General features: G+C 49.1%; 1 protein-coding gene across 1 annotated transcript in view; it reads right to left on the bottom strand.

The window, feature by feature from the left end:
- The window catches only part of ST3GAL3 (ST3 beta-galactoside alpha-2,3-sialyltransferase 3), a 355,813-nt gene extending 347,651 nt beyond the window's left edge, over nucleotides 1-8,162 (bottom strand). Inside the window, exon 1 of the mRNA XM_077823827.1 lies at nucleotides 8,099-8,162. The gene's annotated coding sequence lies outside the window, so the exon portion shown is untranslated. The remainder of the gene's footprint in view (nucleotides 1-8,098) is intronic.
- Nucleotides 8,163-26,535: the final 18,373 nt, after the last annotated feature.

Below are 26,535 nucleotides of genomic sequence, written 5' to 3' on the forward strand. Positions count from 1 at the left end.
CTCCTGGATGTACTCCCAAAGCCTTTGCAAAAGGTTTCTGGGGAGGGAAGCCTTATTCCATCCTCCATGGTAGGACACTTTACCACACAAGGCCAGTAGCACGTAGTCGGGAATCACTGCAGAACAAAGCATTGCAGCGAATGGTCCCAGTGTTTGCTGGCATTCAAACAACATCCGTTCTTTATCTCTCTGTTTTACCCACAGGAGAGTGATATCATTCATGGTCACCTGGTTGAAATAGGGTGGTTTTAATAAACAGACATTTAGAGGTGCCCGTTCCTGCTAGGCTGTTTGCCTGTGGCTGAACAGAAATCTTCCCCGCTGTTAGCCATGCCGTGGTGGGATGGGGTGAAGCCATCATCCCAGAGAATTTGGGGGGGTGTTAGTGGGTTTCTGCTGCACATTAACCCGGAAACCGCAGCCCTCCTTTTAAATTGCCAACCCATTTTTAATGGCCAACCCAACGGCTGCTTCGTATGGGAAATGAGGGCACTGCTGTTTGAAACCATTCCCACATGTTACAAAGGTTAAAGAAGCCAAAAGACTGTGGCTTACCATGGCTGCCTGCAAGCCGAATTCTGTTGCCTGGCCCTGCATGAGTGATCTCTCACACCAAACCGGCATACCCTCAATAAGAGGCAAAATACGACCTTGTAATGAAAGCACATGTGCTGTGTAATGTAAACAGCAAGGTTTACCGTGAAAGAGTGTACCCAATGTTCTATAAAATGTGTCTTTTTAACTACCACTCTCCCTTTTTTTTTTCCTCCACCAGCTGCATATCTTTCTCCTTCCCAGAGGCTAGCGAAGATTAGAAGGCAAAAAAAAGGCACTCGCGATGAAATGTTCTCTGACCTCATGCTGTCCTCCCACACTGACAGAGCACAGCAAAATACGTGGAGGCAGACAATCTCAGAGTGCAGGAAAACACAATACGACCGCAAGGAGAAGTGGCGGGCCGAAGATGGTAGGTGGCGTCAGCTTGCTGAAAGAAGGCAGGAGTCAGTGCTCAGGCTGCTGGAGGATCAAACTCATATGCTCCAGAGTGTGGCTGAGCTACAGGAAAGGCAGCAGGACCACAGACGCCACTACAGCCCCTGTGTAATCAACCACCCTCCTCCCCAAGTTCCACAGCCTCCTCACCCAGGCACCCAAGAACACAATGCGGGGGCCTCCGGCCACCCAGCCACTCCACCCCAGAGGATTGCCCAAGCAACAGAAGGCTGGCATTCAATAAGTTTTAAAGTGATGTGTGGCCTTGTCCTTCCCTCCTCCACCACCCCTCCCGGTGCTTCCCTCCTCCACCACCCCGCCCGGGCTACCTTGGCAGTTATCCCCCTATTTGTGTGATGAATTAATAAAGAATGCATGAATGTGAAGCAACAATGACTTTATTGCCTCTGCAAGCGGTGATCGAAGGGGGGGGAGGAAAGGCGGGGAGGGGAGGGGAGGGTGCTTCGCTTACAGGAAAGTAGAGTGAACCCAGGGGAGGGGTTTCCATCAATGAGAAACAAACAGAACTTTCACAGCATAGCCTGGCCAGTCATGAAACTGGTTTTCAAAGCTTCTCTGATGCGCACCATGCCCTCCTGTACTCTTCTAACCGCCCTGGCGTCTGGCTGCATGTAATCAGCGGCCAGGCGATTTGCCTCAACCTCCCACCCCGCCATAAACATCTCCCCTTTACCCTCACAGATACTGTGGAGTGCACAGTAAGCAGTAATAACAATGGGAATATTGGTTTCGCTAACCCTAAACTGCGCCAGCGCGCTTTTAAACGTCCAAATGCACATTCTACCACCATTCTGCACTTGCTCAGCCTATAGTTGAACAGCTCCTGACTACTGTCCAGGGTGCCTGCGTATGGCTTCATGAACCATGGCATAGAGTTCCTGAAGATGTGAGCATCATGTACCTTTCCCAGACATCCCACGTTGATGTTGGTGAAACGTCCCTTGTGATCCACCAGTGCTTGCGGTTTATGTACTCGCTGCCTTGGTGCTCCGGTGCCAAGATAGGGATATGGGTTCTGTCAATTGCTCCACCACAGTTAGGGAATCCAACTGCAGCAAAGCCATCCACTATGACCTGCACATTTCCCAGAGTCACTACCCTTGATAGCAACAGCTCAGTGATAGTGTTGGCTACTTGCATCACAACAGCCCCCACGGTAGATTTGCCCACTCCAAATTGATTCCCGACTGACCGGTAACTGTCTGGCGTTGCAAGCTTCCACAGAGCTATCGCCACTCGCTTCTCAACTGTGAGGGCTGCTCTCATCTTGGTAATCTTGCGCTTTAGGGCACGGGAAAGCAAGTCACAAAGTTCCATGAAAGTGCCCTTACGCATGTGAAAGTTTCGCAACCACTGGGAATCGTCCCAGACCTGCAACACTATGCGGTCCCACCAGTCTGTGCTTGTTTCCCGGGCCCAGAATCAGCGTTCCAGGCCATGAACCTGCCCCATTCGCACCATGATGTGCACATTGCAGGGGCCCGTAATTTGTGAGAAGTCTATGTCCATGTCCTCATCACTCTTGTCACTGCGCTGCAGTCACCTCCTCGTCTGGTTTCACTTTTGTTGCAGGTTATGATTCTGCATATCCTGCTGGATAATGCGCGCAGTGTTTACAGTGCTCATAATTGCCGCAGTGATCTGAGCGGGCTCCATGTTCCCAGTGCTATGGCGTCTTCGCTGAAAAAAGGCGCGAAATGATTGTCTGCCATTGCTCTGACGGAGGGAGGCATGACTGACGACATGGCTTACAGGGAATTAAAATCAACAAAGGGGGTGGCTTTGCATCAAGGAGAAACAAAATGGCCCCCTCAAGGACAGAACTCAAAACCCTGGGTTTAGCAGGCCGTTGATTTCACGGAGGGAGGGAGGGGTGAGAAAATGAATACAAATGAACACAAAACAAATCTTGTCTATTTCTTGTTTTGATCCACTTCATCTATCTTTATAAATCTTAGGCTGGTAGCAGACGGTGCAGCATGACTGCTAGCCATCGTCATCTCCTGGCTGCTCACCAGAAGATGGTGCAGTACGACTGCCGGCAGGACCAAATCTCCATGAGATGAAACTTAAAAAGGGAAATGACCTGGCTGAGTCACTCCCATGTCTGCCCAGGCACCCCGACTGACCTCACCGAGGTCGGCTAAAAGAACACCCAGGAGTACAACGACGATGGCTACCAATCATAATGCACCGTCTGCTGCCAAAAGGCAATGAGCTGCTGCTGTGTAGCAATGCAGTACCTCATCTGCCAGCACCCAGCAGACATACGGTGACAGTGAGCTGAGCGGGGTCCATGCTTGCCGTGGTATGGCGTCTGCACGGGTAACCCAGGAAAAAAGGCGCAAAACGATTGTCTGCCGTTGCTTTCATGGAGGGAGGGAGGGAAGGGGGGGGCCTGACGATATGTACTCAGAACCACCCGCGACAATGTTTTTGCCCCATCAGACATTGGGATTTCAACCCAGAATTCAAATGGGCAGTGGAGACTTCAGGAACTGTGGGATAGCTACCCACAGTGCAATGCTCCGGAAGTCGACGGCAGCCTCAGTACTGTGGACGCACTCTGCCAACTAAATGCACTTAGAGCATTTGTGTGCGGACACACACAATCGACTGTATAAAAATGCTTTCTAAGAAACCGACTTCTAAAAATTCGACCTAATTTCGCAGTGTACACATAGCCTAACTCTCAGCAATGACAATTAAAGATTTACTCAGTTGCAGTGGACAGATTCAAAAAACCTGTAGCCCATTCAAGGAAGGATGGAAGTACAACTCCTCAATGTGGACCAGTTATATTAGTATAAAAATGCTGTTTCCGAAAGAGCCTGTACCTTTACAGGAAGGCAAATAAAGTACACGGGCACAACCCCCTAGTGTGAAATCTGTTACCCCAGTATAACTATTTCAGTTTAAAAAAATGCCATACCGATAACCAAAGTAGTTAAACCAATACAAAAACTATACTTAAACCAGGCCTAAGCAAAAAGAGGAATGGGGATCTTTAAGTATATCTGAAAACTACCAGTCACAGGCCGATACGAATGATAAAGCCCCACAAGTGGGCTCCTAAGGCATCCTAGTAGAAATCCCACCACTCCTCCAAGCAGCTAGGGGAGGGACAGAGGACTTCTCACCCATGTGGCATTTCTCGATCTTGTCTTTCATATCTACTTCTAAATGGTGCCTGGTTCTTTTTTTTTTTCCCCTCAAGCCTTGTTCTAAACTATCTGTTTCAAACACAGCAAAAGTTCACACCAAGGAAGTCTTCCACTAACATCCCCTCAGCCTAAATTTAATAGCAGGCTTGAGAAATGCTGGAGAAATTCTACAAAACCCCAGTGAAAGGTCCCAAGAATGCGTTGTTGTAGAACTAGAGGGACACGCTTAGTATAAGTAGTTAGAGAACTGGCGTCAAAACAGGAATGAAACCTCCTCCAAGCACACACCCTAGTAGTCATCTATCACCCCACACTGGAACCCACATGGGGTATCATCAAACAACTATAACCCATGCTGAATGGGGACCCTATCCTGAAATAAATCTTTCCTGAATCCCCTCTTCTGGCCTTCAAACAACCCCCTAACCTCATCAACAGAAGAAAGTTCTCCACAGACCAGGGCACAACATCTCAAAGCGGCACCAGACCCTACCAGAACAACAGATGGAAAACATGCAGACATCTCCACTGCTTCAATGATCAACATACTCCCCAACACGCCTTTCGAGAGCCACAGATCTTACGCATGCCTATCACAACATGTGGTTATCACGTCCAGTGTACTAAGTGCCCCAAGAACAACTATGGGGGTGAAACAGCACAATCACTATGCTCTCAAATGAACTTTCACAGGAAAAGAATAAAAGACAAACACCATATATCTCCTTATCTGATCTATCAGTCCTCATCCTCAAAGGACACCTGCACAATGCTTTCAAAAGACAAGCCTGGGAGTTTAAATTCGTAACTTGCTGAACACTAACAATCATGGTCTTAATAAAGACACTGGATTTATGGCCTATTACAACAATCTGTAACCCACTCTCCCCGTTTGTCCTGTGAGTACAGGGGAGTTAACAGGCCACTTCACTTTGAGTGGTCCCTTTAAATATGTACTTACTACTTACACTAAACTATCTGTTCAGTCTTGTATTTAGCTGTGACACTCTTAGACCTTGTCTTCATTAAAGAATGGAATATTCACACCCCTGAGCGACGTAAATAATATGGACCTAAGCACCGCTTTAGAGCTTCTCCCGCCAACATAGCTACCGCCCACCATGGGAGCAGGAGTTAAGCTGACGGGAGAGCTCTCTCCCGTCAGCTTAGAGCGTCTCCACCACAAGCACTACAGAGGCGCAGCTGCGCTGCTGTAAGTGCTGTAGTGTAGATGTAGCCCTAGTACCTTTCCCAGACCTCAAGATGAGCTCTATGTACCTCAAAACCTTGTCTCTCACCAACAGCAGTTGATCCAATAAAAAATTACCTCACCCACCTTGTGTCTCTAATATCCTGGGACCGACACAGCTACAACACTGCTGCATAGAACAACGGAAGTTACTGTAGAACTGACAGAATTCCCATACCCTGCCTCCCATATGTGTGTGCATTTGCAACCAGAGGGTTTGTGTTCTGTAATATCATATAAAGGTCATCCTCGAGGAAGACTTCCTGAAGATGCCTACTTTGCTTTTGAGTAGCATTCATCACTGCAGGTTCGTTTTCTACCCACCCTGCCGCCTCTGTGCAGAGCAAAACCCTCAGTATCCCATCCAACAGTCAGCTATAACCCCAAAGGCACATTTGGGCGTCTCTAAAGGAAACAGCACTCTATCACAAAACCATGAGTAACATTCATAGCACAGGAGCAGTTCAGCATGCATTATATTGTTCTATCACTACCTGCCAGCAGAACAAAAGTACATTGGAAGAAAAATTTTACCCTTCTACTTGCAGGGCAAATGTAATATTAAGTAGTGCTACACGTAATGCAGCTATCTAAGGGGAAAGCAGCTCAGAATACTGTCACTCCCTTATGCACACTTCTGAATGAGATTAAGCAAAGAGTTGCATACTGCTTAGTTCAGTCTTTTGACCATCTGATACTACATGAAAGAGAAAGAAGGCAGCGAGCTTTACAGCTGCTAGCACCGTGACAGGGTTTAGCAGTGCCACTCCCACAATGACCATCAGAATCCCCCAGATCACTTTGAAATGTTAAGATTAAAATTAAGGGGATGATTAAAGAAACTTCTCCATTTCTGCAGCTCAGGGAGCCCTAGTCACAATTAGTTTGGCAAAGAGGATGCCTACAGATAGACCTCTGGAGGGAAAATAAGAACAGCAGCTACCCCAAGCCTCTTCTACATCACTTGAATCACTACAGGATAGCACCTTCTTCACCAAGAGGATTGAAGACAAGGGAAAAGGGGGAGGTAGCCACATTACTGAAAGGTCATGCTCCAGGCAATGGCCAAGGATGATACCGTGATCTTGTGTCTTCAACCACTAAGTAGAGCGACCCTTCCATTCTCCTCATAGGTTCCCTCATCAGACGAAATTTAGGCTACAGTTTATAAGGTGTACCCAGGCCCTTCAGGTGATAGCTAGCGACAGCATTTGTGTGGGGGGAGACTGGAGGACAGACATGGCTGGGAAAGATTCTCAATAATGGATTTATTAAAGGAGCATTCTTAACACACAGCTACCAAAAGAATAGTTATTTAGAGACTGCACTGATGTACTTCATTAACGATCATTCTAGTGATAGGCAAAAGCCTGGTGTCATTGATGGCAATCTTTGGTACCATTTACCACAAGGTCAACTGAGATGGCCTAGGCAATCTATAGAGAGTGGAAGGGATTCTTCTTCAACAACTCTCTTCCCAGCTTTCCACCAGGGTTAAGAGGGCAGTGCTGGGCAATTACAGATGCCAACAGACTGCAGGGGTCTGCAGTCCATCTGTATTCCGGTAACCAGTCAGCTCTATGCCTTTTGGCCAGAGTCATGGGGTGCAATTGTTTCCTGCTGGAGACTAGCTGCAACAGGGATAGGGGGAGATACATTCTGGGGAAGACAAAGGCGATGCTGGTTCCTGTTGCTCCTGCAGTCGCCCAGCTGCGGCTCAAGCCCCCATGCACACGCAGCCACGCTTAGCAGGAGCCCACCCATGAGTGGCGAAGCGACCAAGCTCAGCCACATTAGGTCTGAAGAGCTCAGAAACATTTAGACTGGAACTGAACAGTTCAGGACTGAAGCAGGAAACGTCATTCAGCCCTGGAGGCTGCCTAGCCTCTCCAGTCAAGGTCCTAGTCAATGGCAGATGAGGGAGCAGACACCGCAGATCCACCCCCCAGAAAGGTTCCTGCAATTTGAGTCAGGGAACACAGGACATTCAGACACAACAAGAAGCGGAAAGAGACTTGAGGCTGCCAAGCCGAGCCCACCCCAGCTCCCCAGGCCCGAGCGGGCGGTCACTGTGCGGGGCAGCACCCAGCCCCCTTTCCCTGGGGCAGCCCACATGGCCCCAGGCCCTGGCTCCCCAAGGGGGCACAATGCCGGTGCCCACCCCGCTCTAGCCCCGCGCCGAAGCAGACCCCGGGGCCTCTGCCGCCGGGCGGGGAGCCCCGGATCTGACAGGGGCCGGCTCGGACGGGGGAGGGTGCTGAGGGCCGGGCCGGGCGGGGCGGGGCCGGGCCGGGGGGAGGCGAACGGGCCAGGCGCAGGGGCTGTGAGCGCTGCTGGGGGGGGGGGGACACGCGGCGGGGGGACGGGCCGCTGGGGGGGGGACGGGCCGGGGGGCCGCTGGGAGGGGAGGGGGGCGCTCGGGGGGGAGCTGACGGGGGGCCGAGCCGGGGGGGGGGGGCGCTGAGGGGGAACTAGGGGGGCGCTGAGGGGGGGGGCGGGCCGCAGGGGGAACTAGGGGCGCTGGGAGGGGGCGGGCCGGAAGGGGGGACGCTGGGGGGGAACTAGGGGCGCTGGGGGGGGCGGGCCGGAAGGGGGTCCCGGCTCCCCACACGCCGGCCGGCGCTGTCTGACCCCGCCCGCCGCCCCCGGCCCGGCTGCGGCCCCCGCTCACCGGCGCGGCGCGCGGCCCCGGCGACCCCTCCGGCGGCCCCGCCAGGCCGGGAAGCGGCGGCGGCGGCAGGAGGTGCCCCCCGGCCGGCCGGGGCTCCAGGCACCACGACCGCCAATCGCGTAGCGGGGCGGGCGGCCCCCAGCCAATCCCAGGGCGCGGATGGACACGGCGCTACCCAATCCAACGGAGCGGGGGTCTTCGCGCTACCCAATCAGAGGGGAGCCCGGCCAGGGGACCCTCAGGGGGCGGCTGGAAGAGAGCTGGTCCCGCCTCGCCCCCCACGGCGGGACTCGGACTCGGAGCCAGGGAACAGGCCCCCCATTACTGTACAGCGCCCCCCACCTCCAGCACAGCCCCCCATTACTGCACAGCGCCCACACCCCCAGCACAGCCCCCCATTACTGCACAGCGCCCCCCCACCCCAGCACAGCCCCCCCATTACTGCACCGCGCCCCCCCATTACTACACAGCGCCCCCACCCACAGCACAGCCCCCCATTACTGCACAGCGCCCACACCCCCAGCACAGCCCCCCCCATTACTGTACAGCGCCCCCCCACCCCAGCACAGCCCCCCATTACTGCACAGCGCCCCCCCATTACTGCACAGCGCCCCCCACCTCCAGCACAGCCCCCCATTACTGCACAGCGCCCACACCCCCAGCACAGCCCCCCCATTACTGCACCGCACCCCCCACCCACAGCACAGCCCCCCATTACTGCACAGCACCCCCCCATTACTACACAGCGCCCCCACCCACAGCACAGCCCCCCATTACTGCACAGCGCCCCCCACCCCAGCACAGCCCCCCCATTACTACACAGCACCCCCACCCACAGCACAGCCCCCCATTACTACACAGCGCCCCCACCCACAGCACAGCCCCCCATTACTGCACAGCGCCCCCCACCCCAGCACAGCCCCCCCATTACTGCACAGCGCCCCCCATTACTACACAGCACCCCCACCCACAGCACAGCCCCCCATTACTGCACCGCGCCCCCCACCCACAGCACAGCCCCCCATCACTATACAACGACTCCCCCACACACACACACACACACACACACTGCACAGCACCCACACACAGCACAACCCCCCTCCACTGTACAATGCCCCCCTCCCACTACACAGCACCCGGCACACACACTTACTACACAGCGCCCACACACAGCACAACCCCCCCCTCCACCACACAGCGCCCACCACACAGACACACACAGCACAACACTCCCCACTGCACGCGCGCACACACACACGACACAGCGCCCCCAGCCCATGCCCTCTACTGCATATCCCCACAGCCGCCCCACACTGCCTACACCAAACCTCACAGGGGCCCACTACCCCCGCTGGCAGGAGGAGCCTGTCCAAGCTTTAGGGGTCCATGGCAGCGAGCGAGGGGCAGAGACCCAGCCCCCTCCACCAGCCCTGCAGCCAACACGCCTGGCTGGTGCTACCCTATCGCAAGACATTTCATCCGTCCAGCCACACACAGGAGGAATCGAACCCCAGGCCATGGCGCTGTCTCCGTCCCAGCCCCCACGGGAGGGACCAATGCTGTCCGGGCAGAACCCGTGCTAGCAAACGCTGACAGCCATTCATTCCCCAGCCCCTCACAGAGACGGGAAGAGCTGGCATACCCCAGTCCCAGCCTGTGCGCAGGTTCAGTCATGACTCTGTTCAGGGAGCCATATGGCACTAGTGCCTCGCTGCAGACAATGCTCCAGGGGCACGGCCCCTGGGCCAGGCCATCAGCGCTGGGAAAAGTGGGAGGCATGCAGATCAGAGCAACAAAAATGCCCAAGCCATGGAGAGACTGGATTAGAAGAACCATCATCCTTCAGGGTGCTGAGAACCTTCAGGGAAGAGGTAGATTCCTCCACTGCCTTTGCCCTCACTAGGAATGGAGTTCCCTCAGCAACTGCAGGATTGAGCATTAACTGTAGAGCGTGGCTTTAAGCAAAAGTTAAGTGGGTGGAGCACAATGGGCTACAACTCCTGGAAAGGTGAGCACACAAAGATCGTGATCTGGCCATTAACTCCACGGGGCTGGACGCTGATGCTTGCAGAGAGCCCTACCAACAGGGGCAAAAAGTCCATTCCAACATAGAGCTCCTTGCAGAATTGGGGCTTAAGGAGGGATATGAATGTAAGTGGGCACAAGGGGGAGAGTAACAAGGGGTTAAAGGAAAAAATTGGGGTACCAGGAAAATCTTTATATCAGATGCGGTAGTGTAGGGAACAATCCTGCATCATACGGACTGTATGGGACCTACTAGGATTGTCCCATCTCTAATGTTCACCATGGTTCACTGGTAACAAAAGAAATCAAAGAAAAGCTCCATGAACCTAAGAATTAGGGCCTATGTCAAACATATGAAGCTTCTCCTTCTATGTCCCTAAATCCACTTAAAATTAATTATTAAGCCTGGACATTTCCTTCAGGTGGCTGCAGAATGGAAACAAGACTAGACTTCTCTGCTCCAACACATCAGATCCATACTAAGAATGAGATATGCTCACTAAGTGAAAACCAGCAGGCCCCACAGATGAAAGAGAGAACGGTAAACAAAGTATACCCACTTCTCCTGCCATAGATAAGCCCAAAATAACGCACCATCGTTTTTCTTTTAAATGCATTCGGTGAAGGGTTCCAGATTTATACCACTGCTAAGGTCTCTGTTTATCCCAGAATAAGTACAGCTTAAGCAATAGCAGCACTAGCTTCCTGCATATCCCCCACCACCTGTCCTACATGGACCCCTAGTGGGGTGACCAGTCTCCAGGTACCATTCATTCAGTCTCTCTCTGAGGAACCTGTCAACAGCATTGTCAACTGTGATGTCATTTTCTGGCTGTGTACCACAGTTCCCAAACATCTCAAAAAACAAAAGCCCCCAAACTGATGCCAGCACCTGCAAATATTATTAGGCTGGTAAACTGCCTAGCAAAACACATGGAAAGAGTAGAGATCTAATCCACCAGCTGAGCTCTGCCTGGCGCTAATCAAATGCATGCATCCCCCATCTTCCTCCTGCGTACGACTGCCTGAGATTCACCTGTGATGAAGTCATCATCCAGACATTCCTTATCCCATCCTCAAAACACTCTACTGGGTCTCTGGTCATTGCAGGATCCAGTTCAAACCTGTCCTCTTTGCTTTAAAAATCCTCCACAGAGTTCTCTCTTGTTCTCTTATTCCCCCACTCGAAGCACCTGTGTAGCACTGACCCTCTCTCTCTTTTTCAGCACAACTCTCCACGCTGGATTTAAGAGCCTTTTTCTCTGCAGCTCCTGCCATCTCCACACCCCATCAGCTCTTCTTCTATTTTCAGCTATCCAGATTTTAAAACCTCACTGACTTTGCAGCTCTCACTCTCTCAAAAACAAAAGAAATATAAAAAAATGTGGAAACTGTATTATCTAATTCTGCAAAGGATTTTGGGATATAGAGAACCTATCCAAATGGCACTTGTATTATATTTTACTTGTTTTGGGACACGTGGGCATCAGACAGGTCTGACACACAAAACTGACAATGTGCCCCGCAGTTGTCATGCAGAGGACAGGTCACTCATACAGACCGATCTGGATCAGTTGGTGGCTAGGTACAAGCAAACAATATGCATTCATAGTGATAAGCCAAATAGATGGAGCTCTTTGCGTCTAACAAAGAGAAGGTTACGGGGTGACTTGATTACAGCCTACAAGCACTTACATGGGGAATAAATATTGGATAATGGAGTCTTCAATCTAGCAGAGAAAGGTCTAACACGATCCAATGGCAGACTGGAAATAAGGCATACATTTTTGACAGTGAGGGTAATTAACCAAGAGTTGTGGTGGATTCTCCATCACTGACAATTTTTAAATCAAGACTGGATGTTTTCTAAAAGATTTGCTCTAGGAAATTATTTGGGGGCAGGTCTCTGGCTTCTGTTATACAGGGGACAGACAAGATGATCACAGTGGTCCCATCTGGCCTTGGAACCTGTCAATCTATTAATTTTAATATGGCCAAATGTAAAGTTGTACATCTAGGAACAAAGAATGTTTGCCATACTTGCAGGATGGGGGACTCTATCCTAGAAAGCAGTGACTCTGAAAAAAGGTTTGGGAATCATGGTGGATAATCAGCTGAACATGAGCTTCCACTGTGAAGCTGCGAACAAATGGGCTAATGCGATCCTGGGATGTATAAACAGGGGAATCTCAAGCAGGAGTAGGTAATATTTGGCGCTGGTCTGACTGCTACTGGAATACTGTGTCCAGTTCTGGTGTCAACATTTTAAGAATGATGTCGATAATGGGCTCTTCAGTTTATCAGACAAAGGTATAACAAGAGCCAATGGCTGGAAATTGAAGACTAGAAATAAGGCACATTTTTTAAAACAGATTAATTAACCGTTGGACCAATTTACCAAGGGTAGTGGTGGATCGTCCCATCATGGGCAATTTTAAAATCAAGATTGGATTTTTTTCTAACACATCTGTTCTAGTTCAAACGGGAATTAATTCAGTGAAGTCCTATGGCCTGTGTTATACAGGAGGTCAGACTAGATGATCACAATTGTCCCTCCTGGCCCGATAGTTAATGAGAATACTATTGCTCCCTCTCCCATTGCCATGTCAGCTCTATATGGTTAACAAGAGAAAAACTGGAAATTTACATTTGTCAGTAAAGGCAGTTGATCAAACTCAAATACACGCAGGAAGTAGGTCTAGCGAGCAAGATTTCATTTTTCTCTAGCCATTGGCAGACAAGAACTGCACATGAAATGCCTGCACCCACCACACAGGGGAAGCTCGGTTCGCCATGCCACAGCTGAGTGCAGCCCATACAAGAGGTCAAAGTATGGCTTGGGCAGCTTAGAGACACGTTTTCGGGGGATGATGTTTATCCAAAAAAAGAAAACCCACAAACATGAGAAGGGATCGTAACTGAGAGAAAATGTTATCACAGCAAACTCCAGCTGGATGTGCCCTAATGGTGTTTATGGACAAGGCCAGGGAAAGTCTCTTGGCCTCTTCCATAGCTCTTCTGTAAACCCCAAATAATCCTCATAAAGACACCAGCTTCCAGTTGTCCCGGGGCGGGGGGGTGCTCAACCCCCCTCAGTCCCAGGCCCTGTCCCCACTCCACCCCTTCGCCCAATCACCTGCTCCCACCCCACCTCTTCCTGCCCCTCCCCCAAGCGCACCCTGTCCCCCCTTCTCCCACTTCCTCCCAGCACCTCCTGCATGCTGCGGAACAGCAGATCGGGTGGGCGGGAGGCACTGGGAGGGAGGGGGAGTTGATTGGTGGAGCTGCCAGTGCCGGTGGGCAGGAGGCTCTGGGGGCAGAAGAGGGGCTGCTGGTGGGTGCTGAGCACCCACTAATTTTTTTCTGTTGGTGCTCCAGCCCTTGAGCACCCATGGAGTCGGCGCCTAGGTCGAGCGGGTTATCCCTTACCATCTCCTCTCCAGTCTAGGATCATGCTCCTTCAACCCGGTACAATCTTGCAAATTAGAGTGATAGAAATGGGATGAAATGTAATAGTGCAAAAGTACAAGGTCATGCATTTAGGGAGTAACAACGAGAATTTTTGCTATAAGCTGGGGACGTATCAGTTGGAAGTGACAGAGGAGGCGAAAGACCTGGGTGTATTGGTTGATCACAAACTGTGATGCAGCTGTGAAAAAGGCTAGAGCAATGCTAGGATGCATCAGTCGAGGTATTTCCTGTAGAGACTGGGAAGTGTTACCATGATATAATGCTAAACAAGGCACTGGTGTGACCTCACCTGAATACCATGTGCAATTCTGGTCTCCTATATTTAAGAAAGAGAAACTAGAACAGATGCAGAGAAGACTAGAGCTACTACATGGAATGGAAAACCTACCTATGAGAGGAGACGCAAACAGTTTGGGTTGTTTAGCCTAACCAAACGAAGGCTCAGAGGAGATGACTGCTCTCTATAAATACATTGAAGGATAAATACTATGGAGGAAGGAGTTATTTAAGTTAAGAGCCAGTGTGGACACAAGAACAAATGGATATAAACTGGCCATCAGCAAGTTTAGGATTGAAATTAGGTGAAGGTTTCTAACCACCAGAAGAGAGAAGTTCTGGAACAGCCTCCCAGGGGGAGCAGTGCAGGTGAAAAAACTTAACTGGTTTCAGGACGGAGATTGACAAGTGGATGGAGCAGATGGTACGATGAGACGCCTACGATGGCATGTCGCCAATCTGTGAGTCAGACCCCGGTTGTCAGCTGGATCGAATCTGGGACCTCTGGAGCTAAATGCATGAGCCTGTACTGCATGAGCTAAAAGCCATGTGGCTACTTGCCTAAGTTGTAGCAGACTCAATCTCTAAGTGGCCTCAGTGCCACTAGATGGGACAGAGCACCACACCCAGGAGGTGTGGGGGTTACACTACCAGCAAATATCTCCAATGGCCGCTGATGGGACACTTGATGGTGAGGGCTATCGTTTACTATAGAGAATTCTTTCCCAGGTGCCTGGCTGGTGTGTCTTGCCCATATGCTCAGGGTCTAACTTATCACCATATTTGGGGTTGGGAAGGAATTTTCTCCCAACTCAGATTGGCAGAGACTGGGGGGGGGGGGCAGTTCACCTTCCTCTGCAGCATAGGACATGGGTCACAGATCACTTGCAGGTTTTAGCTAGTGTAAATGATGGATTCTCTGTCTTTAAACCATGACTTGAGGACTTCAGTAACTCAGGCAGAGGTTGGGGTCAATTACAAGGGTGGGTGGGGTGAGGCTCTGTGCAATGAGCCATGTGCAGGAGGTCAGATTAGATGTTCATGATGGTCTCTTCTGACCTTAAAGTCTATGAGTCTATGAAATTAAACAACATGGTCTCCAGGCAGAGCAGATGACCTGGTTTTGACAAAGGGCAGAGAAGGAAGAATCTAGATAGTCAAGTCAATAATGACAAGGTTCTTTTTGCGAATACAGACTAACACAGCTGTTACTCTGAAAAAAGGTTCTGGCTTGTTAGTCAGCCTCTGGTTTGTCCCTCTGAAAACACTACACCACCTTATCAGGTGTCAGGACACTGGAAAGCACCCAAACTGAAAATCTGAGGAGGCAAGCACTATACACCCATGGAAAACAGGTACTGCCACCCCACTGCAGGCAGCTGTCCAATCACTGTGAAATGAATTAGGGCAATGATTAGTGGAGTAATTTAGCTCAAATACCACAGCTTTAGTATGAACATGTCCCTGCATAGTTTACACATTCTCAAGCAGATGTCAGGCTGGATGTTGCTAGAAGATGGACAGCTGGGGAATAATTAAATCTGATTAAATCTCAACATATTGCTTTACCCCTTTTCCAGAATTATGTGGAACTTTTCAGTGACCAAGTGAAAGGGCAGGGATTGTCAATCAGTCCTAGCCTATGAAAACGTTCCTGCCATTCCTACAGAGGAGGCTGTAAACTCTTTGGGGTAGGGATTGTATCTGCCTTTGTGCTTGTCCAGTACCTACTCTGGCAAAGCAAACCCCCAAGCCCGGCAGTACCACAATATGGTATGTACAATCGTTAACTCAGAAGATGCAGTCGGCTGCCTGTAAGAGCTGCATATCAGCAGGGCTGGAGCATATTTCCATTGCTAGGAGAATGTAAAAGCCAGCAACATTTGTGTTTCTCTTCTCTGCAGTAAATTGTCCCAGAATGAAAAGGTCGCTTTGCACCTGTTCATGCTGGTTGCCAAACATATAAATCACTCTGTTGGATTCCCTCTGTTTTAGGGCTATCATAGAATCATAGAATATCAGGGTTGGAAGGGACCTCAGGAGGTCATCTAGTCCAACCCCCTGCTCAAAAGCAGGACCAATCCCCAATTAATCAGTCTCACTTGGGCCATTCTGCATCACACAAACACTCTTGCCAATACTTTCACTGAAGCCCCACACCCTAACTAAGGCGTTAATGAGTCAGATCACTGTTAAGGAATGTGATATAGCACCACAATCCCCATGATTGGCTGCAAATGGTGATTAATTGCTGCGGACTGCATTCTCAGTTCTTAGATAATCTGTGCTTAAACATGCTGGTATTATTGAATGTGTCTACGCTACCCAGCCCAGGGAGAGACACTCACACTAGCTTTGTCTGCACTACCGTGCTAAAAATAGCAGTGCAGACATTGAGGCATGGGCAGCAGCTCGGGCTAGCCACCCAAGTCCAAGCTGCCCAGCCCCCTGAGTCTGAGCTCAGGTGGCTAGATAAAGATGCCACTCATGTCACAATGTCCATGCTGCTATTTTTAGTTTGCTAGCTTGAGTGAAACTAGCACGGCTGTTCACCTGGGGCAGCATACTCGCAGCTGTAGTGTGGACATACCCTTTGTTACCCTGTCCTTCCCCTTCCCCCTCTCATTGGTGTCTCAGTCACACTGTCACTATGCATGTACAGTGCCTGGCACGAGGGGACCTTGCTCTGGTGGAGTCCACTAGGCACTATTGCAATAGAAATACAGTAATACAAACAGGTTCCATATGAATCACAAGTTATAATGATCAAAACGTAGGTGAGACATTCTGCCACCGACAGTTGCTACAGGGAAGGAAGTCCCTGTTACTATTTCCCCACCTGCTAAATATCTGGAACATGAACCAACCAGCTACAGAATGGCAGTGTCTTGCCAGGTCATGCTTCCCAGAATCTTTCAAAGATTCAGAGATTTTAGAGCCAGAAGGGAACATTAGATTGTCTAGTCTGACCTCCCAAGTAATGCAGGCCATTAAATTTCAACCAGTTATGCCTGTATTGATCATAAGAATTTGCATTTTGATTAAATCATATCTTCCAGAAAAGCACTCAGTCTTAATTTTAAGACACCAAGAGATGGAGAATCCACCACTTCCCTTGGTAATTTATTCCAGTGGTTAATCACCTGCACTACTTAAAATTGTACACCGTATTTCTAAGTTTAAGTTACCTAGCTTCAGCTTCCAGCCATTGGTTCTTGGTATCACTTACTCCAGTAGATTAAAGTGCTATTTAGTACCCCCTATTGTCTCCCTGTGAAGAGAGACACACTGTAAAAAAAGAAAAAAAAAAAAAAAAAAAAAGGAGGACTTGAGGCACCTTAGAGACTAACAAATTTATTTGAGCATAAGCTTTCGTGAGCTACAGCTCACTTCATCAGATGCATGTAGTGGAAAACACTGTAAGCAAATCATCTCTCAGTCTTCATTTTGATCAGCTAAACAAATTGAGCTCTTTAAGTCTCTCATTGTCAGGCATTTTCTCCAACTCTCCAGTCATTCTGTGGCTCTTTCCTGCACCCTCTCCAATTTTTTGACATCTTTTTAAAATGTGGACACCAGAACTGGACACAATATTCCAAGACTGGTCTCACCCATGTCTTATAAAGATTTAAAATTACTTCCCTGCTCCTACGCATAACTGATAAAACTAAGCAACTGTACCAGACTGAGGTGTCAATAGAGGAGGTTGTGGAACAAATTGATAAATTAAACAGTAATAAGTCACCAGGGCCAGATGGTATCACCCAAGAGTTCTGAAGAACTCAGATGTGAAATTGCAGAACAACTAACTGTGCTATGTAACCTACCGCTTAAATCAGACTCTGCACCAGATGACTAGAGTGTAGCTAATGTAATGTCGTTTTTAAAAAAGGGCTCCAGAAGTGATCTGGCAATTACAGGCCAGTAAGCTGAACTTCAGTACCGGGCAAATTGGGTGAAACTGTTGTAAATAACAGAATTATCAGATACACAGGTGAACATGGTATGTTGGGGAAGAGTCAACACAGCTTTTGTAAAGGGAAATTGTGCCTCACCAATCTTTTGGAATTCTTTGAAGGTGTCAACAAGCATGTGGACAAGAGTGAACCAGTGGATAGAATGTATTTGGACTTTCAGAAAGCCCTTGACAAGGTCCCTCACCAAAGGCTCTTAAGCAAAGTAAGTAGTCATGGGATAAGAGGGAAGGTCCTCTCATAGATCCGTAACTGGTTAAAAGACAGGAAACAAAGAGTGGGAATAAATGGTCAGTTTTCACAGTGGAGAGAGGTGAGTAACAGGGTCCCCCTAGAGTCTGTACCAGGACCAGTGCTGTTCAACATATTCACAGATGATCTGGAAAAAGGGGTAAACAGTGAGGTGGCAAAATTTGCAGACGATACAAAATTACTCAGGATAGTTAAGTCTGAAGCTGACTGCGAAGAGTTACAAAGGGATCTCACTGAACTGGGTGACTGGGCAACAAAATGTCTGATGAAATTCAGTGTTGATAAATGCAAAGTAATGTACATTGAAAAACATAATCCCAACTATACTCATAAAATGATGGGGTCTAAATTCTTGAATGATAACAGCTAAAGATCTTAGAGTCATCATGGATAGTTCTGTGAAAAAATCTACTCAGTCTGCCGCGGCAGTCAAAAAAACGAACAGAATGTTAAGAACCATTAGAAGAGGCACAGATAATACAACAGAAAGCATCATAATGCCAATATATAAATCCATGGTACACTCACACCTTAAATACTGCATGGAGTTCCAGTTGCTGCATCTCAATAAAAGACAGATTAGCATTCCAAAAAGTAGCGAGAAGGGCAACAAAAATTATTGCCGTATGGAACAAATTCCAGACAAGGAGAGATTAAAAAGACCAGGACTGTTCAGTTTAGAAAAGAGATGATGAAGGGGGCTATGACAGCGGTTTATACAATCATGACAGGGGTGGAGAAAGTTCTTTACCGCTTCACATAACACAAGAACTAGAGGTCCTCCGAAGAAACTAACAGGCAGCAGGTTTAAAACAAACAAAAGGAAGCATTTCTTCACACAATGCACAGTCAACCTGTGGAACTCCTTGGCAGGGGATGTTGTGAAGGCCAAAAGCATAACTGAGTTCAAAAAAGAATTAAATAAATTTATGGAGGATAAGTCCAGCAATCACTATTAGCCAAGATGGTCAGGGATGCAGCCCCATGCTCTGTGTGTCCCTAACCCTCTGACTGTCAGAAGCTGGGACTGGATGACATGGGGGGGATCTCTTGAAATTGCTTTGTTCTGTTCATTCCCTCTGAGGCATCTGGCACTGGCCACTGTCAGAAAACAGGATTCTGGGCTAGACGGACAATTGATCTGATCCAATCTGGCCGTTCTTATGTTATTCTGTGTCTGTATTGAAGGATTATTTGCATTACCCTTTTTGTCACAGCAAAGCACTGGGAGCTCACATTGAGTTGCTTGTCAGAGTCCCTGCTTCCTGGAATACTCCATTCTGTACATCTGGCCTACACACCTGGTTTCTAGATGTATGAGCTTCCTTTCAACTGTATGAAAACACTATGCCAATCTGTGTGTCACCTGCAAATTTCATCGCAGGTATTTTATATTTCCTTCCAGATGATTGATAAAGATGTCACTGAATTGTGTCAGGCCTAGAACTGATCCCTGGGGAACCCCACTATAAGCACTCCAATATGATGATTCCCCACAGATAGTTACTGTTTGAGATCTGTCAGTTAGCCAGTTCTTATGCTATTTCATGTATACTTTATTGATATTGTATAGTGCTAACTTTTTATGAGACTGTCACGTGGTACTAAATAAAACAGCTTACAAAAGCTTACATCTGCACAGTTACCTTTATCAAACAAACTTGTAATCTCAGCAAAGAGTTAAAGCAGGTTTGACAAAATCTATTTTCCATAAAGCCACGTAGACTGGTATTAATTATATTCCTAACCTTTAATTCTTTATCAATTTAACCCTGTATCAGCTTTTCCATTATTTTGCCCAGCATTGATGTTAGGCTAACTGGCCTCACCTACTTGTACTTTTTGAATATTGGTGAACATTAGCACTATTCCAGTCTTCTGAAATTTCCCCATTATTCCAAGATTTATTAAAAATTAACATCAGTGGGCCAGAGGACTCCTCTGCCAACTCTTTTAGAACTCTTGGATGAACATTGCACAGGCCTGCTGATTTTACAATTTTATCCCTAGTAGACATTGTTTAACATTCTCCTTAGTTACTAATGGACTGGAAAGTACTTCCTTATCCTCATATGATACGAGTACATCATCCTTCCAAATACAGAGCACAAGTATTTATTGAACACTTTTCTGCATTGCTGTAGACAATATTACCATCTCCATCTAGAAACAGACATATACCATTGTTAGAATTTATTTTGTTCCTAGCACACTTAAACTCATTATTGTCCTTATCCCTGCCAGCCATGGATTTTTCCTGATGTCTTTAGCTTCCCCTATCAGTTTTCTACACTTCATTACTTCAAATGTATATTGATTTCTATTTCTCTTCCCCCCTCCTCCTGCCATTTGTCATATATTGCATTTTTATTTCTAAACTGCTGCCTTTACTTTACCACTGAACCAGGATGGGTTTTAAACCAAAGTTGTCCTCTTTCCCGATTGTGGGATCGGGGGGAGGGTTGCCCTCTAATAAACTCATCTTAAAGAGCTCCCAATTTTCTAACTAAATTTCACCTCCCAATCAATTGTGTTCATACTTTTCCTCAGCTTTGGGAAATTAGCCTTTTTGAAGCATCAAGCATATATATTACTGGCTGGGACTGTTCTCCGTTTGCCCTTATTGAACGTAATCACGTCATGATCACTGGTCCCTAGTCAACCACCACCTTCCAGCCCACTGATTAATTCATCTTCATCCATCATGAGGTCAAAACAGTCACCCGATGCTGGTGGCAATACCGTTTGTATCAGAAAATCATCTATACATTCTAGAAAGCTGTTTTACGGCTAGATGCATGAAACCTCCCACCCGCGTCTGCCACACTGAAACCCGCGTAACAATAGTATTATTCTTTCCACACTTTAGATATAGAGCAACTCCTCCTGTTCTCTGGTTTGAGGCAGGGGTCTGTAGCAGACCCCCACCCATACTCCCTCCTGGGCTTGGTTTGTTAGCACGCTGCTGCCTAAGTATTCAATATCCTCTGGTTCAGAGTCCTCGCTGGTTCAGAAACAGGTTGTGGTGTAATGCAGAGTACCACCACACACAGCCCTTTTACCCACTTTCCTTTGCCGTAGTCAGTGGAAATGACAGTACAGCTTCTTTTCCAGCATCTACTCAGGATCTCAACACACTTTGCAAACACTAACTAACTGACCCTCAACACCCCCTGGAGGGTGGGGAAAGTGAGACTCAGAGAGCTGCCAATCATTGTACGGCAAGCCAGGGACAGAGACATACTGTAAGTGAAACTTTGCACACTGCAAGCTCAGCACTTGCTGAATCCAGGTCATTGAGCTTGATGGCTCAGGGGATGGTAATGAGATATGGAGCTCTTTCCTTCTAAGTGGAAATACAAATCAGAGGGAACAACTTTTGGTCACTATCCGACAGCTGATCAACAACCTGGGTCAAACGAGCTGGTGATCTTAGTGCAGTTCCCAGTAGGCGCAAGTAGGTTAATTGTCTGCCCTGCCCTGTGCTTTAATCTTTGGTGTCTGACACTGTCACCAGCATGTGCACACTCTCACCTAGAAACTGATCAGGAGCGTGAGGCTCTTTGCCAGGGCATGGCAAGGAAGATAGCCCTGCTATTTCCTGCACCGTATCTGTTCTGCAGAGCACTTTGGTTATGCCAGTGTCGTCTCCCTCTGCGCTGCTCTGCAGAGGTTGTGGGCTCTCCCATCTCCTAGAGACACAGCTGATATCTCAGAGGAGAAGTGCGACTTTCAGAATCTACTAAATGACACCAACATGAACAAGACAGGAAAGCTCTTTGCCCAGTAGCTCTAGGGCATGACGTTCCAGGAGAATTCAGCCCACCAGGATGGGTGTGGAGATGGGACAACTTGAGCAGTGGCTCTCAACCTTTCCAGACGACTGTGCCCCTTTCAGGATTCTGATGTGTCTTGAGTACCCCAAGTAAAAAATACTTGCTTTCAAAATCAAACAAAAATACAAGCGTCACAGCACGCTAGTACTGGAAAATTGCATACTTTCATTTTTACCATATAATTATAGAAGAAATCAACTGGAATATAACTATTGTCCTTACATTTCAGTGTATAGTACACAGAACAGTATAAACAAGTCATTGTCTGTATTACATTTTAATTTGTACTGACTTTGCTAGTGTTTTTTATGTAGCTTGTTGTAAAACTTGGCATATATCTAGATGAGTGGATGTACCCCCTGGAAGACCTCTGTGTCCCCCAGGGGTACACATACCCCTGGCTGAGAACCACGGAACTAGAAGACATGTTGGCAGAGAGGCTGCAATAGCTGTTCCTTTTTGGACCTCTTTCTGATGATCGCTTTCACATGTTGCTGCTGATTTCTCCAATTCAGGCACATTTCAGAGGAGAGCATCTCAGCTGGGGCCCCCATCCAGAGGCTGCAGCAAAAGGAACAAGGGCTGCTCTGCAGGGTTCATGAGCTGGACCTGGCCACTGGAACCCAGTTTGGCCAAATCCCAGTGAGGTTATGGTAAGGCCCAGGGAGCAGACATCCCCACTCCAGAAATCACTCTGCACAGTTCCAGAGCTGGTCAAAGCAGGGCAGGACACCACAATTAGACCTGCTGCTATTCACCACGGATTTCGACCCTTCAGAAGGAACGTAGGCAGTGAGTCCAGAAAAGACCCACTGAGACAAATGGGATATCAAATAACTTCTCATAACAGCTTATCTAACCCATTCTTCTTTCTCTGTGTTGATGAATCCTACACCTTCCTTATGAATCTCTTGCACAGCTTAGTTGCTGTGGGTGTACCCTAAGACAACAGCATGTGGGAATCAACATAGAAAAACCTCTGGTGTTTAAGTCCATCTCTTAATGACTTCAGATCAAGTTCCCCCTGGTTATTTGGCATGCAAGAGGTTTCTAACAGCCAAGCCAGCAAATGAAACATGGGGGCTGGAAGCAAAAATGGGTTTTCCTTCGGCATTACCACTCATAATCAGGACTCTGCAGTTGGAACTCAGTTATTTACACAGATGATGTGTAAGCCCCAAAAGAATCCAGCTCCTTCTCCTGGAGCTCTGCAGGGCTGAAAGCAGTAGAATCGTATTGTTGTCACTAAAACAAATGGCTCCGAGTCTGACTTGGTTACACACAAATGGGCTGGGAAAGGTGGCTTTTTACAAACAACAAAGCGTTGATGAAAGGGATACAAGGAAAGCCCTATGGTCAGGCCATTTGGCAAATAGCACGTTAGTTCTGATGGGGGAGAGGGGCGCTGCAATATTGAGCAGAAGTGGGGTGAGGGAGAAATGGCCATTGAAGGCAAGGGAGGGAGAGAAGGATTGGGAGGAAGGTGGGCAGGGCAGTGAGGCTAGCAGTGGAGGAACTAGGATGGGGAGGAGAGGAAGGAGGCTGGGGCAAAAGCCCATCTGCAGACAGTAAAGACTGGTCCAAAATGTATCTGCATCCCTAGAAAAGGTAATGCAAAAGTAACTGCCTACAAATATGACAGGGGGTGAACCCAAAGGAGTGTGGGGATGGAGGGATAATTTAAGGCAGCACAAAGGGGTGTAACCTGGAAGGGTGGGGTGAAAGATCTGAATAAATGTCTTGACACTGATATGAATCTGGCTGTGAATCTTCTCCCCAGGAAGGGCGGTTGGGGGGGGGGAAATCACCTGCGGGCATTTCAATCCAGACTGGCCAGAGCTCTAGAAAATACCAGAGGGAACAGCCTTGGAGGGACGGGCTGGGTGATCAGACAGACTCTTTTCGTCTTTGGCTGCTAGGAGTCTAGAATGTGGCCATGGCTAAGCTGACACCTGTGTGTTCTAGCAGCGGCCTGTACGGCCGACTCAAGTTACACCTGCCGTGCAGTTCCCATTGTAGCCCCATGGAGATCAGTATAAACTTTCACCAGGAGTGGGAAGGCATTTCCCACGCTGGGTTTTCTCCGGGAAGTGGCTTCTTTTGAAAGTTCAAGCAAAACCTAGAGAGCTGGTTTTGAGTTTAAAGAAAACAAACGGTTCCCAGGGTACAGAAACTTTAACCACTTCATTTAAAAAGGGCCAAAAGCAAACACAGATGAAGCTGGATGCTTGCCTTGGCCATGTTCCTGGAGGAGGAGAACGCCAGTGCCCGAGGCCATGTGCACGGGGAAGGCTCTCCTGGCTGGCCATGGGAAAGTGCCCACTCCTCTACTTTTAAATAGATTGGTTTGGATTAAAACAAAATTCTGAGCTCTGAAATCTACATGCTGAGCGCATCCCGGGAAGAGAGCAGTAAGCCTGTGGCTCTGACTATAATCATGGTCTGGCAAGCAGCCCCCTGCTGTGATTAAACTGAGCTTCTGACATACTCCCCTTGCCAAGCACAAACTTCACAGCTGGTCAAAGCCACACCGCTTCCTCTTAACCTGCTCTCAGCCTGCACCTGCTCGCTGCTTGCCCACCGTGAGCTGCACTGGCTTTCCCAGTGCAGCTCAGGTTTAACACCAAGGCCCAGTTCAGTGGGGAGCAGGGATGGTCTGATTCTGTAGGGAGATAGCCACTGGGGAGACAACGCCCCGGTCGCTCTTCACCTTGACCCCAATCCCCTGTCCAGGCTCCCTCTTCTCCTGGATGTCCCACCACCTCAAACATCTTTCCCCTCCCATCCCTTCTGCCACAGGCTGGCAAACCAGGGGTCCTCCCCCCTCACTTCCGGGACCGACTGCACCGGCCAATCGCGCCAGCCCACAGAGCCCCAGAAAACGCGGAGCCCAGAGCAGTTGCCCTGATTCGCCATACCCTGGGGACGGCTCTGGCTATACCCACATAAAAGTGCAGTTGAGTGGGCTAACTCACTGGTCCATGCACTCTCCAGCCACAGGATTCCAGTCCCTTTTCTTCCGGGGTTCAGGTTTATTTCTTCAAAAGAAACACAAGTTCGACACATCAGTCATTGCCCCTCCCCTTCCCCCAGCCCAGGTGTTTCTGCTTTCTGCAGGCCGGCACTCTGCAGGCCATCTGCCTGGGAGTCGAGGCTAAACCCCAGCTCCCTTCTCCTCCCTGTGCTGCTTCGTGCAGGCCGTCCCAGAGTTGGCAGCCACAGGGACTCCTTCAAGATCCTTCCTACACTGATCCCACTCACCTGTGCTGCTTGCTGATTTTTATGAGCACCAGGCGAGTTCAAGCTGTCACCCCATCCTGTCTCACCACACTGGCTGATCAGTCACAGGTGGGGAGTCCAAACAATTCCTGTGAAGGGCCACTGCCCATGTGTCACCAGTGTGGCCTATTTCACACCCAAACAGCCATAAGCAGTCCCTGCAGAGGCCCCTGTTATAGCTGGTATAAGCTGTTCTCTGCACAGAGGGGTTGCCGGGGTAGCTGTACTCACAAACCTCTTCTGGTGTCGACCTGGGTGTGTCCCTCTGGAATACCCTGGGGGTGGGGCTCTCACTGCAACCCAAAGACGGGATTGCTGGGTTGTTGGAGGAGAGATCCCGGACCCAGGGGGTGTATGTGGAATGGAAGCCAAGGAGCTCACGGGGGGGGGGGGGGGGGGGGAGGGCAGAACTGCAACTCACGAGTGGTGTGCCCCTCCCTCACCGGGGAGGGTCCCACTGCTGTCCCATCACCCACCATTGCATTCGTCTGCCACTCGTACTGCGCTGGGCACTACCAGCCGAGGGCCCGACAGAAGCCAGCTCCAAAGACGCACTGTGCGGTACAGGAATGTGCCTCCCCTGCTAATTCCCCTCGGACGTCTGCCTTCTGGGCCTCACCAGGTCGAATTCTCCTCGGTCCACAGCATACCACTCCGTGGGGGAGGGAGGGAGGGAGGGAGGGTGACAAGCTGCAGCTGGCACAGTAGAGCACTTTGAGGGGAAGGTTTCTTGGTCCCAGCACTCAGCCGTGCAATGAGGACTGGCACATTAGTGTTCCCTTTCCCCTGGGGAGTGAGTGGAAGCTGGATTCGGAGAAGACCCATTCGCACGGAGGAAGTGGCGTCTGCTCAGGGACTATAACTTCCCCAGGCACAGCGGGGAGATCAGTGGCCCTGCAGCCACTCAGTCAGCCACTCGCATGTTTTGGTGAGCACTCAGGTGTCCACATGCCTGAGCTGCAGCCTGCGGAAGAGGGAACCCCAAACTCCACCAGTTCCCCCAAGCTCTGCACCCAGCCAGAATCAAGAAAGGGGCTCCACGCAAGGTCAGCTGCACTGCTAGTTAGGCAAGTCTTGCAAACTCAGGCAATAACAGAGCCCATGTCCGTGCCACACATCCATGGGATAGGGTATTGCCCAGGGTTACAGGATCACACATGGGAAGGGGGCCGAGTTAAGTCTGCTGGGAAGGCCAAGGTCAAAACAAGAAGAAAATATACAGAATCAAAGCATTACAGTTGTCCCCACCAGCAGCCTTACACTGCCAACCAGACACTGCGCTGGGAAAGAACTGAAACCTTCAGCCACCTGAAATATTCCTTCC

The sequence above is a fragment of the Eretmochelys imbricata genome, chromosome 8 (assembly GCF_965152235.1).
Source record: "Eretmochelys imbricata isolate rEreImb1 chromosome 8, rEreImb1.hap1, whole genome shotgun sequence".
Lineage (NCBI taxonomy): Eukaryota > Metazoa > Chordata > Testudines > Cheloniidae > Eretmochelys > Eretmochelys imbricata.